This window comes from Mandrillus leucophaeus, unplaced genomic scaffold (genome assembly GCF_000951045.1).
Source record: "Mandrillus leucophaeus isolate KB7577 unplaced genomic scaffold, Mleu.le_1.0 Scaffold322, whole genome shotgun sequence".
NCBI lineage: Eukaryota > Metazoa > Chordata > Mammalia > Primates > Cercopithecidae > Mandrillus > Mandrillus leucophaeus.
Genome location: NW_012103388.1, coordinates 2,725,997 through 2,742,691, shown reverse-complemented (window position 1 = coordinate 2,742,691; position 16,695 = coordinate 2,725,997). Strand labels below are relative to the sequence as shown.

At 38.3% G+C, this 16,695-nt stretch overlaps 1 protein-coding gene across 3 annotated transcripts in view; it reads right to left on the bottom strand.

Moving 5' to 3' along the window:
* The window catches only part of OSBPL1A (oxysterol binding protein-like 1A), a 240,199-nt gene that overhangs the window by 100,306 nt on the left and 123,198 nt on the right, over positions 1–16,695 (bottom strand). The window contains exon 1 of one of the 3 annotated variants that reach the window (XM_011988067.1): positions 16,573–16,695. The exons of the other annotated variants lie outside the window; for them this stretch is intronic. The gene's annotated coding sequence lies outside the window, so the exon portion shown is untranslated. The remainder of the gene's footprint in view (positions 1–16,572) is intronic. 3 annotated transcript variants of the gene reach the window in all.

Below are 16,695 nucleotides of genomic sequence, written 5' to 3'. Positions count from 1 at the left end.
AAAAAAAAAAAAAAAAAAAGGAAAACTTCAAACAAATAACCTAACAATTCATTTTAAAGAACTAGAAAAGCAAGGGCAAAACAAATCAGTTGAAGAAATAATAAATCAGTAGAATAAATCAACAGAAGAAATAATAAAGATCAGAGCAGAAATAAATGAAACTGAAGTGAGGAAAATACAAAAGATCAATGAAACAAAAAGATGGTTTTTTGAAAAGATAAACAAAATTGACAAACCTTTAGCCAGACTAACAAAGAAAAAAAGGAAGAAAACCTAAATAAATAAAATCAGGGATGAAAAAGGAAACATTACAACGGATATCACAGAAATCCAAAGGATCATTAGTGGCTACTATGAGCAACTACATGCCAATAAATTGGAAAATCTAGAGGAAACGGATAAATTCTTAGACACATACAACCTACACCAAGATTGAACCATGAAGAAATTGAAAACCTGAATAGATCAATAACAAGTATTGAGATAGAAGCCATAACAAAAAGTTTCCCAGTAAAGAAAAGCCTGGGACCTGAAGGCTTCACTGCTGAATTCTACCAAACATTTAAAGGAGAACTAATATCAATCGTACTGAAACTATTCCACAAAATAGAGAAGGGAATACTTTCAAACTCATTGCATTACAGCCGTGAAAGGAAAACAAATCTTGGGGCCCCCAAATTACTAAGCTAAGGGGAAAAGTCAAGCTGGGAACTGCTTAGGGCCAGCCTGCCTCCCACTCTATTCAAAGTGTCCCCTCTCCTCACTAAGATAAATGCATCATTGATTGTCTCCTTTGGAGAGGCTAATCGGAAACTCAAAAGAATGAAACTATTTGTTTCTTATCTACCTATGACCTGGAAGCCTCTTGCCTCCTTCCAGTCTTCCCACCTTTCCAGACCCAATCAATGTTCATCTTACATATGTTGATTGATGTCTCACGTCTCCCTAAAACCTATAAAACCAAACTGTGCTCTGACCACCCTCAGCCACATGTTGTCAGAACTTCCTGAGGCTGTGTCATGGGTGCGCATCCTCAACCTTGGCAAAATAAACTTTCTAAATTTTTTTTTTTTTTTGGAGATGGAGTCTCACTCTGTCACCCAGACTGGAGTGCAGTGGTGCGCTCTCTGCTCACTGCAACCTCTGCCTCCCAAGTAGTTGGGAGTGATTCCCCAACTCCCCAAGCAGTTGGGTTCAAGTGATTCTCCTGCCTCAGCCTCCCAAGTAGTTGGGATTACAGGCGTGAGCCACCACACCTGGCTGATTTTTGTATTTTTAGTAGAGACGGGGTTTCACCATGTTGACCAGGATGGTCTCGAACTCCTGGCCTCAAGCGATCCGCCCGCCTCAGCCTCTCAAAGTGCTGAGATTACAGGCGTGAGCTATCATGCCTGGTAAAACTTTCTAAATTAACTGAGACCTGTCACAGATTTTTGAGTCCACATGTTGATACCAAAACCAAAGACATCACAGGAAGAAAACTACAGGCCAATATTCATTCTCTGATGAATACTGATGCCTAAATCCTTGACAAAATACTAGCAAACTGAATTCAACAATATGTTAAAAAGATCATTCATCATAAACAAGTGGGATTTATCCCAGGGATGCAAGGATGGTGCAACATATGCAAATCAATCAATGTGATACATCATATCAACAGAACTGATGAAAAAAAAATATGACTATTTTAACTGACGCTGAAAATGTATTTGATAAAATTCAACATCCCTTTATGACAAAGACCCTCAAATAACTGGGTATAGAAGGAACATTCTTCAACATAATAAAAGCCATGACAGACCCACAGCTAGTATCATACTAAATGAGGAAAAACTGAAAGACTTTCCTTTAAGATATGGAACACAACAAATGTTCACTTTCACCACTATTATACAACATAGTACTGTTAGTACTAGCTACAGCAGACAATAGAAAGAAATAAAGCGCATCCAAATTGGAAAGGAAGAAGTCAAATTATCCTTGTTTGCAGATGATATGAGCCTTTATTTAGAAAAACCTAGAAACTACACTAAAAAACTATTACAGCTGATAAATTCAGTAAAGTTGCAGGATACAAGATCAACATACAAATATCAGTAGCATTTCTACATGCCAAAAATGAATATCTGAAAAAGAAACTTAAAAAGCAATCCCATTTACAATAGCCACACATAAAATTAAATATCTAGGAATTAAGTTAACCGAAGAAGTGAAGGATCTCCATGGTGAAAACTACAAAATGCAGATGAAAGAAACTGAAGAGGATGCCAAAAAAAAAAAAAAGAAAAGAAAGACATTCCATGTTCATGGACTGGGAAAATGAATACTGTTAAAATGTCCATACTATTCAAAGCAATCTACAGATTCAATGCTATCCCTACCAAAATGCCAATGACATTCTTCACAGAAATAGAAAAAAACAATTCTACAATTTACGTGGAACCACAGAAGACCCAAAACAGCCAAAAGTATCCCGGGCAAAAAGAACTGGAGGAATCATATTTCCTGACTTCAAATTATAGTACAGAGCTACAGTAACCAAAACAGCATGGTACTGGCATAAAAACAGACACACAGACAAATGGAACAGAATACAGAACCCAGGAACACATTCTCACACTCAACAGTGAACTAATTTTCAGCAAAGGTACCAAGAACATACATTGGAGAAAAGACAGTCTCTTCAATAAGTGGTACTGGAAAAACTGGATATTCATCTGCAAAAGAAAGAAAATAGACCCCTATCTCTTCCCATATACAAAAATCAAATCAAGATGGATTAAGGACTTAAATTTAAGACCTCAGACTATGAAACTACTACAAGGAAACACTGGAGAAACTCTCCAGGACATTGGTCTGGGCAAAGATTTCTTAGTAATACCCCACAAGCACAGACAACCAAAGAAAAAATGGACAAATGGAAACATATCAAGTTAAAAAGCTTCTGCACAGCAAAGGATACAATCCACAAAGTGAAGAGACAACCCACAAAATCATAAAAAACATTTGCAAACTACCCATCTGACAAGGGATGAACACCCAGAATATATAAGGAGCTCAAACAACTCTACAGGAAAAAAAATCTAATAATGCTATTAAAACATGAGCCAAAGATTTGAATAGATATTTCTCAAAAGAAGACATACAAATGGAAAACAGGCATATGAAAAGGTGCTCAACATCACCGATTAGAGAAATGCAAATCAAACTACGATGAGGTATCATCTCATCCCAGTTAAAACGGCTTATCTCTAAAAGATAGGGGAACACTGTTGGTGAGAATGTAAATTAGTACAACCACTATGAAGAACAGTTTGGAGGTTTCTGAAAAAAACAAACATAAAGCTACCCCATACGACCCAGCAATCCCACTGCTAGATATAGTCCCCCCAAAAAGGAAAAGCAGTATACAGAAGAGATATCTGCACTCCCACGTTTGCTGTGGCACTGTTCACAGTAGCCAAGATTTGGAAGCAACCTACGTGTCCATCAACAGATGGATAAACAAAAGGTGGTACTTACACGCAATGGAGTACTATTCAGTCATAAAAAAAGAACAAGATCCTATCATTTGCAACAACATGGATGGAACTGGATGCTGTCTAATATTATGCTAAGTGAAATAAGCCAGGCACAGAAAGATGAACATTGCATGTTCTCACTTATTTGTGGGAATTACAAATCAAAACAATTGAATACATGGAGATAGAGAGGAGAAGGCTGGTTACCAGAGGTTGAGAAGGGTGGTGGGGCAGGGTGGGGGGAATGTGGAGATGGTTAATGGATACAAAAGAAAAAAAAAAGAAAGAATGAATAATACCTGATATTTGATAGCACAACAGGGTGACTATAGTCAAAATAATTTAATTGAACACTTTACAACTGGATTGTTTGTAACACAAAGGATAAAAGCTTGAGGGAATGGCATCCCATTTTCCATGTGATTATTACACATTGTATGCCTACATCAAAATATCTCATGTATCCCTTATATACACCTGCTATGTCCTCACAAAAATTAAAAATTAAAAACAGAATGCTAAATTGCCTCATAGTGGTAGATATTAAATATAGTTCCAACATATTTTAATGTAATAAATCAGTGTAAGCTATACAAAAATAGTAAAATTCTAAATCTACCTACTTGCTAAAATTCTGTAATTTTTTAAAGCCTATTTTTAAAATTACATCTTTTTAACTCTGCATTAAATATTTGTGCACAACTGTATCCTAGTGCCTGGAATGGTCCCTGGAACATGCTCTACTTTATCAGGATTTCCGAGAATGAACAAGGCCTGTGCCTTGTGACAGAGACTGCTAATTTCTCCCAATAGCTCTTTCTCCCCTTCGTCATTAGTTAAGAGTCCCAAGTTTTACCTTTTGCCCTCCAGCTAAAAGACCATATTTCTCCATCTCTCTGTCAGCTATAGACATATGACTACTTTCTGGCCAAGAAGAATGGAAATATTGTGCACAGGATAGTAGATCTAATCAAAGGGAAGAGTATACCTCTTTTTCTGCGCCTTCCTCCTTCCTGCTGTCTAAAATTTGACAGTAGGAACAGCCCTTAACACCTGAAACTGCCATACAGGCCCAGACTGCCCGCCTCTCATTTTCTTTACAGTGAAAGAAATATAAATCTCTAATTTAGAATAATGTTATGGGGTTTGGGGTTTTTTGCTTGTTAGATGGTAATACACTGATACATGTAATGTTTTTATAAAGCACCACAGACTATTCTAATATGACTTTTGGATAAAAAGTAATTTAGAGAAATTTCAGTTTAGTTTAAAAAAAAAAAAAAACACCAAAAGCACAAACAACAAAAATTTAAAACTTTGATGCATAAAGGAACACTATCAACAAAGTAAAAAGACAACCTAAGAAATGGAAGGAAGTATTTGCAAATCCTATATCTAACAAGGGTCTAGTATCTAGAATATATACACAATTACGTAAAGAACTCTACGCTTGGCGATAAGATGACAAACAATCCAATTAAAAATGGGCAAAGAACTCAGACATTTCTCCAAAAAGGCAGCCAGTAGGCACGTGAAAAAATGAGTTCAACAGGTGAATGCAAATCATAATCACAATGAGATACCACTTCACACCTACTAGAACGGCTACAATTTTTAAAAAAGAAAATAAGTGTTCACAAGAATGTGGGGAAAGTAGAACTTTGCATACTGCTGATGGGAATGTAAAATGTCAGCCATTGTGGAAAATAGTATGGTGGTTCTTTAAAATGTTAAACGTAGAACCACCATATAACCCAGGAATCCTACTCTTAGGTATATACCCAAAAGAATTGAATACAAATGCTCAAATACTTGCAAAAACATTCACAGCATTACTATTTGCAACAGCCAAAAGGTAGAAACAGCCCAAATGCCCATAAATGGATGTACAGATACAACGTGATATATACATACCATACTTCTTAGCCATCAAAGGCAAAGTGATTATACATGCTACAATGCGCATGAACCTCGAAAACATTAGGCTAAGGGAGAAAGCCAGACACAGAAGCTCACATATTGTATAATTCTATTTACATGAAAAGTTCAAAACGGGCAAATCCATAGAGAAGAAGCAGATTCATGGTTTTCAGGGACTGGGGATGGGGTACCAGACGGACAGGGAGTGTTTAATGGGTACAGGGTTCCTTTTGGAATGACAAAAATGTTTTGGAAGAAGACAGAGGTGATAAATGCACACTGTGAATGTACTAATGCCATTCACTGAATTGTATGCTCAAAAGAGCGAATTTTATGTTATGTGAATTCTATCTCATTTTTTCCCAAAGTTTAAAAGAACTCAAAAAAAAAAAAAGACAAATATGCATTTATCATATGACCTGGCCATTCCACTAGGTATTTACATAAGAAAAATAAAAGCTTAGGTCCACACACTTGTATGTACAAATATTCATAGCTTTATTTGTAATACCCTCAAACTGGAAACAACCTAAATATCCATCAACACATGAATGGATAAACTGTGGTACAGCCACAAAATGGAATATTATTTAGCAATAAAAAGGAGTTAACTATTGATATATTCAACAACATGGATGAACCTAAAAATAACTATGCTGAGTTAAAGAAGCCAGAGCCCACCCCCAAAAATACATACAATATGATTCCATCACTACAAAATTTTAGAAAATTCCTGCCAATGTCTAGTGATAAAAAGCTGATCAATACTTGTTTGTGGACAGGGGTGGAAGAAAGAATAAGGGGTATTACAAAGAGGCAGTAGGAACTTTTGGAAGGAATAGAAGTATTCCTTATCTTGATTGTGGTGACAGCTTCTTTAGGGCAAGCACATGTCAAAACTCATTCAGTAACAGTTTAAATACATGGCGTTTATTGTATATCAATTATACCTCAATAAAGCTATAAAAAAATGACAGCATTTAGCAATAGGAAGGACATAGTAAAAGGACCAATCATATATTTGACAGTGGAAGTTAAAACAATAATACGTTTCATCATATGCAGCCTTAAAAACATTTTTGGGTTGGACACGACGCTTCACACCTGTGATCCCAGCACTCTGGGAGACTGAGACAGGCAGATTACTTGAGCCCAGGAGTTTGAGACCAGCCTGGGCAACCGGGAAAAACCCTGTCTCTACAAAAAATACAAAAATGAGCTGGGTATGGTGGCGCATGCCTGTGGTTCCAGCTATGAGGAAGGCTGAGTTGGGACAAACACCTGACCCAGGGAAGTTGAGGTTGCAGTGAGCTGAGATCTCTGCAGTGAGCTGAGATCGTGCCACTGCACTCCAGCCTGAGCGACACAGCAAGACCTCGTCTCAAAAAATGTAAAAAAAAAAAAAAAAAAAAAATTCAAAGAACAGGTGTTTTTCAAAGCAAAATATTCACTCTGATATTACTGAAAATGATGTGAGATATTAAACAGCAATGTGCATTGTATTTGTGTTTGCACACTCATATGAATAAGCTAAGACACACCAAAATCCTGCTGGTGGTTCCTGGGACCTGGTTTTCATATTCTTCTCTATAAGCTCTAAAATAGCTTTCTGTATACTCCTGTATATCTTCCATATACATCTCATAATTCTATAATTAGCAAAATAGTTTAAAATATGCCTACTTAGGAACTGATAGTTGCATCATCAAATTTTGCATCGATTGGCAATGCATCAGATGTAAAACGATGTTTGCAAGGTCCTCTTAGACACTGCAGAACATATGACTTTCTCAGACGTCTGGTATGGGAGCCCAATCTGAGAATTTAAGCACACTCCTGTCTCGTCATGGTTGCAAAGCTTCAACCTAAAAATAGCTTACTCTTACATAATCACTCGCCACAGATTTGTATATTTTACATATTCTCAAAATAAAGAGGTTTTTTGTTGTTTTGTTTTGTTTTGTTTTGTTTTAGATACGCCACCAGATAAATAATCATGTTTGAAAGCAGGGAAGTTTAATCATAATCTAAACAAATCCTGTTTTCAGAAGTTATTCAGGAGCTCTGCAATTGATAGTTTTGCTGATGAAAATAACCAGAAACAGTTATATGTAACAGAAGTAACACCATAGCAATTAATTGTTTAAATAAACTTTATTTGATTTACATACAATACCTTTAAGTGTATGATTCAGTAAGCTTTTACAAATATATATGCCATGTAACTAGCACCACATCAAGATACAGGACATTTCCATTACCTCTCTCCCCCAAGTTCTCACGTGCCCCTTTCATGGTCACTCTCCCCCTTCTCTCCACCCCCTGCCCAGGCCACCACTGCTCTGACTTCAATAACCATGGTTTAGGTTTGTCTGTTTTTGAACTTCAGATAAATGGAATCATGTAGGATGTGTACTCTTTTGTATCTGGCTTTTTTTTAATTAGTATAATGTTCTTCAGGTTCATCCATGTTGTTGCAACTATAAGCAGTTCTTTCGTTTTTACGAAGGACTATTCCACTGCACATTTATTTCATGATTTCCAGCTCCGCTTTTTACATGCCTTCAGCTCTGTCTCTGAAAATAGCTTCCTGTCTATGGTAAACATTGTTAAGCCCAGAAAGACAATCATTTTGCTTTTTTAGAATTTTGATATTTTATTCTGTTTTGACAAGAGTTTTCACGGTTCTCAAACCGAGGTAAAAAACTTAAATGTGCTGGAATGACAACTTAGGAGGTTATATGCCTATCTGAAGAAAACACTGCAAATATGTGAAAGCAGTGCTTCCCAAGGTTTGTCAGTATGTATGTTTACTTTACACCAGGTGCTATGCTAACTATGTGGTGTACTAGTTCATATGATCCTCCCCACCCACAATCTTGTGAGGTTTGCCACTGAACAACACACTTAAAAACAGTTACGATGGTAAACCATATGTATATTTTACCAAAAACAGAAAAAAATTAAAACTTTTTCCTCCAAATATTGGACTAAAATATATAGTTAGGATGACTCATATTAACGCACCAGGAAAACCCCAAAACACTCCCATTGCAATATTTGCCATGTATTTTTACTTGGGTCCTTGACATTATCTATAACAAAGTCATTATCAAAATGTATCTATTCTTGACATAAAATAAAACCATAGCATAAGGTAAAAATATATTCCCAACATTTTTTTTGAAACGGAGTCACATTCTGTCGCTGAGGCTGGAGTGCAGTGGCGCGACCTCAGCTCACTGCAACCTCCGCCTCCTGGGTTCAAGCAATTCTCCTGCCTCAGCCTCCCAAGTAGCTGAGATTACAGGAGCGCATCACTGCACTCGGCTAATTTTTTTGTATTTTTAGTAGCAAAAAATTTCACCATGTTGGCCAGGCTGGTCTCGAACTCCTGACCTCAAGCTATCCACCCACCTCCGCCTCCCAAAGTGCTGGGATTACAGGCATGAGCCACCACGTCCGGCCTATTCCTAACATTTTAGCAACTATTTACTTAATACTACTTGCAGAAAAAAAAATCCCAAAATGTAATCAGCATATGTGAATGCACCCTGCGACACAACCATATCCAATTAATTCACAAGAGAATGTTGTAATCTAGTGATTGCCAAACTGTGAGACTACGAAAATACAATACAGTAGGCAATAGGGACCGACGCAGGACCTACCAGTGATGAAGGCTACGCAGAAACTGTGGATGAACCACAAATCAGGCTTTGAATTCTCTTAAGGCCAAAACAGAAAGAGAAATACAATCAATTATGCCCTTTTAATTGTTCACCAGGAAAAAAAAACCACCAACTGTTCCTTGGAGAAAACAAACTCCCTCTTTGCCCTTAGCTCTAATTTCTCATCCAGGGTTACATAAAGAGTATTAGAGGGCAAAATAATCATGTCATTAAGGCTAATATTTTTTGAAATGCCCTTCAACAAAAATTGAGGAAAAATTCTAACTTACAATTCAGTGAGGGCCATTTTTCTGAAAAATCAAGAAAACATAGTTCAGGCTATAGCATTCTGACAGTCCAGTTTAACATTAAGATAAGGAATCTTAAGAAATACGCTACTTCTATATTTTCCCAAAATGCGACTTCTACCAAGCAAAATCTTCACAAAAAGATGGACAGCAATTTCCTGTTGAGAACCTGGAACACAGGTACTCTGTGCAAAATCGGAAGACATTTCAATACTCTTGGCCATCTGCTTATCTTATTTCTAAATGTGGCATCCTTTGGTCAAATTGAGAAAGTAGCTTATATAGATGGCCACATCCGCTTGGGCTGTCTGAAGAATTTTCCCAGTTCTAGACGTGTATGATATAGTTGGGCTGTTCTTCGGCATTAAATTTGGAGGTAGAATCCTGGATTGAACTCTAAGTTTTGTCCGCTCCTAGCTACATAAGCTTGGGCAAGTAACTGACACTCTCCCCTCCTGGCCCTAGGCTCTGCTGTAAAACAAAGAGCAGATCCCTTTCAAACTGTTCTACGGAGGTGCTGCAGTGGATGAACAGCTGCTTTTACTTTCATTGGTCTTCTATAACTGGCACCCACATCTGCCTCCAGTGCCAATAAAACATTTGAAGACCACCAGACCAGATGTTCTACAATCCAAGACTGATTCTGTGACTTTCGGATTTTAAACAACTAATCCTTAACATTACTAATAAAAATAAATAAAATATTCAAAATTAAATAATTTCTAACACAAGTAAGAAATTTTGGCTGGGCACGGTGGTTCACACCTGTAATCCCAGCACTTTGGGAGGCCGAGATGGATGGATCACCTGAGGTCCAGAGTTCGTCACCAGCCTGGCCAACATGGCGAAACCCCATCTCTACTAAAAATACAAAAACTAGCTGGGCATGGTGGTGCATGTCAGTAGTCTCAACTACTTGGGAGGCTGAGGCAGGAGAATCGCTTGAACCCAGGAGGCGGAGGTCTATGTGAGCCGAGATCATGTCACTGCACTCCAGCCTGGGTGACAGAGTGATACTCCATCTTAAAAAAAAAAAAAAAAAGAAAGAAAGAAAGAAAAGAAAAAAAAGAAAACGAAAAAGAAATTTTCTAACAATTATACTCACAAATCATTTCTAATCCAGCTGTTCAGAACCCAGAAAAACAACAACAACAAAAATCCCCCACAGAAAATATTATTATAAGTGAGGGCTAATTTCTCAAGTAAACCCAAAAAAGTCCAGTGTCCTGAATGTAGCCAATAATTAAGCAAAAGAACAGGTGATGCCACCACAGCATAGCATGTAGCATGTTGTCACCGGAGCATAGCGTCTCCCCTGCCACTGTGTGTAACAGCGTGTCCATGTCTGCAGCCTGGGCGGTTCTGAGCTCCCCTCTCCCAGGGCAAAGACATCCCTGCATCTCTCTGGACCACTGAGCACAACACTGCGCTTCTGGTTATTCCCATCACCACCTACTGCTTCCCATCGGGCTTTCTCTCATCCAACACACCATACCACAAACCAGTTTTGCTCCCTTTCTCTCCCTAACTTGTGCACAAGTTCCTTTTAAGATATTTTTGTCAGAAGAAAACATGGAAACTGACGGGTTTCCCCTTATTGCATCTGAATGTCACAGCAACCTGTGATGTAGAAAGAAAGGGTCTGTGTTAACGACTCCGTGTTACACAAAAGAACGTGAGCCTTGGAGTAAGTTGCCCAGAGTCAAAGAGCAAGAAAAGGGTCCCTGTTAGTGAAACCTGTGCCTGGGGACCCTACATAATAGCAGGTTTGAGTTCTATCATTCATGCCTTCTTCCCTGGCTTTCCCCGCACTCTCCCTGGCTCTGTCTTCAGCTGGTCTGCGTAAAGAAGAACACAGATCATGAGGTAAACAACGGTGAACCTTTGAGCATCTAAAGAAAACCAGACACAGGTTATCCTGGCTTGTTCCTCTTTGGTGTTGGGGCCAAGGTTCTGAGAAGAAGGAAAGGGGGAAATGAGTATGTTGAGCAGACGGTGGAAAAATCCTCAAAGTGTAGGACAGAGAAAACAAGGGAGAAAGGAAAAAGGTGGAAAAGGAAACAAGGGAAGGAGGGTCATTCTTCTACCACTCAAGAATAGAAAAGTATGAGGGGAAAAGAGGAAGAAGGTGAGCAGTAGGTGAGGAAAAGAAACAGAAATGCCAAGCAGTGGAAACAGGACGAGGTGGTTCACAGAAAAAACTTGGCAGTCGTCCAAACCTTCTGTACATTTTAGGTGTTTTAAATGTTAGGGGTATACTACCTAGACTCCATTCAAAAGCGCTCTTCAGGCGGGAAAGATGGAGGCTACAAAAATACATTATTAGAGTCTAAAAAATAAACCAACGGCTAAAGCTAACAGTCATACATTCACAAAATTACAAAATACTAGAATTACAAAATATACAACTAGAAATCCAGAAAGGAAAAATTTTGAATTATCCACATTCAAAAGACAGAGGATAATAAATTGTTCTAAAGAAAAAAATAAAACTTAAACTGACACAGATAAATGTAAAATTTAATTACAAAAAAGATGCAATAGATAAGAAACTGAAGACCATTCATTGAAAAGTAATCAAAAAAAGCTTTAATGCGACTTATAGGGAGGGACTGAGATTCATTTGAAAAGAAATTTCTTTGGTGATATCCAAGTCAGTATTAGAAAAAAGAAAATGGAAAAAGTTTAAGAAAGATATATATTACAGATCCAACCTAAGTTAAAAAAAATGAAAGAAAATTATGAATATCTTTATAATACATTTCAAAATTTAAAAGAATTCCTAAAAATATATAGCTTGTCAAAACTGACCCAAAAAGAAAAACTAAAATAATCCTAGAAACATTAAATATATGTAGCTAGTAGTTAAAAAAAAACTTTACAAAAAGATAAGGTGGTTTTATAAGAAATTTCTAAATCTTCAAGGAACAGATCATTTCAATTTTATACAAAACAGCAAAAGAAGGAATACTCCTAAACTCACTTTATGATGTCAGTATATATTAAACCCTGATGAGGACAGAACAAAAAAAGAAAATTACAGGTCAATCTCACTTATAAACAGACATACTAAAATAGATACTAAAATCCAAAGGAAACCAAATTGAGAAGAATGTTAAAGATATACATCATAACCAAATTAGGTTTATTCCAAGTATATAAGGATGGCTGGCTTGGCATTGGAAAAAGTCCAAATATATCATTTACCAGCTTAGCAAATTTAAAAAACCATACCACCCTTTTAATAGACACCAAAGAACATCTGATAAAACTCAATATCCTTTAATGATAAAAAAAAATTTCAACAATATATGAAAGGAAACTCTTTAATTCTGGTAAATGGTATTTGTTAAATACCATTCTTAACAGTGAATCATTAGAAGTTAGAGGTATGCCTTTTTGGTTTTTTTTTAATCAAGGATGAACATGAATTCCTACCATCTCAGCTTCTATGCAACATTGCCCTGAAGGCCCTAGCCAATAAATTAAGAATTACGAAAAGAAATGAAAGGCATAAGAACTGAAAAAAAGGAATAAAATTACAATAATCCACAGATTATGAATGTCTACAAAGTCTATCTTCATCATTTGTTTCCTCACCTCCCTCACATTTACTCCTTTGCACGCTGCAATCTGGTTTCTTATGTCAAGCTTCCTTTGTTTTTTTTGTTTATTTTTTATTTTTGAGACAGGGTCTCACTCCGTCACCCAGGTTGGAATGCAGTGGTGCAATCTCGGCTCACTGAAACCTCCCCTTCCCAGGTCCAAGTGATCTTCCTACCTCAGCCTCCCAAGTAGCCGGGACCACAGGTGCCCACCACCATACTCAGCTAATTTTTTATATTTTTTTGGGAGAGACGGGGTTTCGCTATGCTGCCGAGGCTGGTCTCAAATTCCTGGGCTCAGGGGATCCACCTGCTTCAGCCGCCCAAAGTGCTGGGATTACATGTGTGAGCCACCGCACCTGGCCCTATATGAAGCTTCTAAAACTTCTGTCATCAAAGATTTCAATGACCAGCCACCAAGGCACACATACACCTATATAACAAATCTGCATGTTCTGCACGTGTATCCCTTTTTTTTGGTCTTGGTTTTTTAAGAATAAAAAAAAAAAAAAGATTTCAACGACCACCTGGCTACCAAATACAATGGACATACTTCATTTCTTACCTGTTCTCTGGGTGGCTTGCCTTCCTTGATCTCCCCTGTTCTAGAGTTCCTCCTGCCTCTCTGGCCACCTTTTCTCAGTCATCTCCACTGGCTCCCTTTCTTTCACTTGTCTTTTAAGTATCAGTATTCAATCTTTCGATTTCAAACTTGTTCAAGCGCCTTCTCCTAGGTGATATTATTCATTCCTTTGACCTCAATGACCATGTTTACTTAGGTGACTCCCAATGTTAATGATTCCCAAATTTTTATCAGACACCTAAGGGCAACCTTACTTGACTATTAGCATGTCCAAAAGGCAACTCATCTTTCCACATTCCCTCAATTCCCTACCTTAATCACCTTCTATACAGTGTGACTTGTGCCATAAACCTGGGTGTCACTTAAAGTTCCACCTTCATTCCCCACATTCCCTGCAGTACCAGCTCCGATTCATGTTGTTTGTTTCTGAAGCATTTCTGCTCTGCATCCCCCTTTCCTTCTCCACAGTCACTAACTTGGTTCAGTCCCTGATTACCTCTCCTGAGTTCCTGCACCTGGTCGTCCTGTTTGCAGGCCTGTGTTCCTCTTTAATCCTTCTCATAAGGAGCAAATCTCATTAAATCTGATTAAAATCTTTCAGTGACTAACTGCCCAAGATAAGTTTCGAACTCTATAAGCATACGTTACAAAGTCCTTCAAAAGGACCCTGCTTCTATCTTTTAGACTGGACTTTATTCTTTCCCCTCATTCCAGTCCTAATGAACGATTTGCTAAAATTTACCCTCTTCTATTGTTTCCGGGTATGTTGCACCTTCTGTAAGAATGTATTTCATCACCTGATGCCCGTATAAGTCAGATGACTAAACAGATTTTAGTCATCTAGTTTTACGAAGACAGACTGGTCTTGCAGTCTCTTATAAGGTAAACAATCTATAAATATTTATCAAATGACTCAAAAAAAGGTCACAGAAAGTAACAGACATCAAATCCTCAATGGACCATTATAAAAACGTATAGGGGTTACACCCTTAAGACTCTGAAGTTAAAATGAAAGGAAAATTATGTCTGCCTATATAACTCATGCAAAATTCATCAGCGTACAAGCCAGGCACTGCATTCTATATTAGGAATATGGTACGGAATAAGACAAATAGAGTCACATGCAGATTACAGTCTTGGTACCATTGTGAGATACAAAAACTTATCAGGCTAGATCCTGAGTCACATCAAGCATAATAAGCCTAACACACACACACACACACACACACACACACACACACCATGCTAATTAAAACCTTATGCATTTTGTTCAGAAAGTCCCCAAAAGTTATCACAATGAAATCCAGCTTCAGTTTACATAAACTTCATTTTATTTATAACTTATGTCCTAGCTGCTTCCAAAATTAATTTACAGCTGTATCTCTGGACTATATATTAAAATAAACTGAAAATTTTAGGAATATATGTTGAATAATGTGGACTGAATAACAATTCTAAATTTCTATTTTTTAGAGGAATTAAAATATTTCTTATAATCCTCAGAAAGCTGATAAACAGTCATATATTTGAGTGCCAGAAGTAGTAAGTTTAGCCAACCTTTTTATAAAGAATGTAAATGATAAATGCCAAAAACTGTACAGGGAACTTAGATTATGATGTTGTATAAATATTTTCTCAGTTACGCACAATATTTAAACATGCTCATACTATTTATAAACTACCTTGAATATTAGTAAGACCTTTGCTTTAATATGGAACACCTAACCGGCTTTTTTACTTCCCCCGCATTATGCAGGGCTCACAACTGGGGGCAAAGAAATTGTATGAGTCACTTTCACTGTCAATACAATCTCCTAAATTTAACCTTTAAAGCGTTTCTAAAGAGGGGAGACTAGAGTCCAGAAATTATATTCAGGCTGATCCAAGTTCCTTTAAAACCCCAGTCTGGCAAAAGTAGCCCTGGGACAGAGGCTGAAATAGCTCCCTGGTCTTATGTTCAGATTAAATATCCACTAAACAGAAATTGAGTTACCTTGCCAAAGACATCAGCTTAGGGGCTAAAAATCAAATTTGACTTGGAGGGGAGATTAACTTCGGTGTGTCCTCAAAATGGAAAGAAAGTTTACATTTAGACACCCCCCACCTCGCCCCGTATTCCAGCCTACACATTATTCCACCAACACACATTTCAAGCATTTTTCTCCCTCAAAAAAGATTTCTGCCAAGCAATGCCTTAATTCAGTCTTTGAACCTAATTAAAATTAAGAAACTTTTAATAGCCTTAATAACTCAGAAAAGCTGTACTAAGCTCTTCCCTGGCATCTTCCTCTCCTTACCCTCTCTCCAAACCCAGAAAAATCCAGCACAACAGAAAGCACAAAACAACTAGCCACATGCTCTGAACGCTAGGAAACGTGATTCCCCACTGGTTTAGGCTACAAAGAAAGCCGATGAGTAATCAAAAATCCTTCATCAAAACATTAAAGTTAAAAGCCACCTCCCCATTCCCCAACACAAATAGAATTTCCCTTTCTCTCCTTAATCCGCTCATGCACTTCTCGTATTCTTGGAATTTCAGCGGCCTCTGAGCAGCGGATGGTAAGTTCATCTCAATGTCAGCCCGAGCAGAGCCACGCGAAAAATCACTAACTTGGAAGGTTATTTAGGACAATAATGTCTTTCACTGTCTTACTCCTCCCACTCCAGCCCTTCTTGACCTAATACCGATATTCAGCTGAAAAACACATCAGTCCACGGGCTTTTTCCCCAGGGGCTCTTCCTGCAGGATCCCGCACTGGGAAGAATAGGGTCTCCCGGCTGGTGCGCCCCTCCCCACGCGCCCGCGGCTGCACCCTACTCTGCACACACACGTCCAACTATTCTTGGATCTACTCACATCCCTGGATCAAGTCTGGCCGCCCTCCCCGCTCCCTCCCCCGGCGTCCTCCGTGGCCCCAGGCTGCCCCGCAAAGCCACCGAGCTGCAAATACACCCACCTACCTGGGCCAGATCCGAGGACCCCGGCTGGCGCGCTCCACCCTGCGCTCCTCGCAAGCTCCAGCGTGAATGCGCCCGGCCTGCTCCACCTCCTCCCCTCCAGTCGAGCCGAGCCGAGCCGATCCG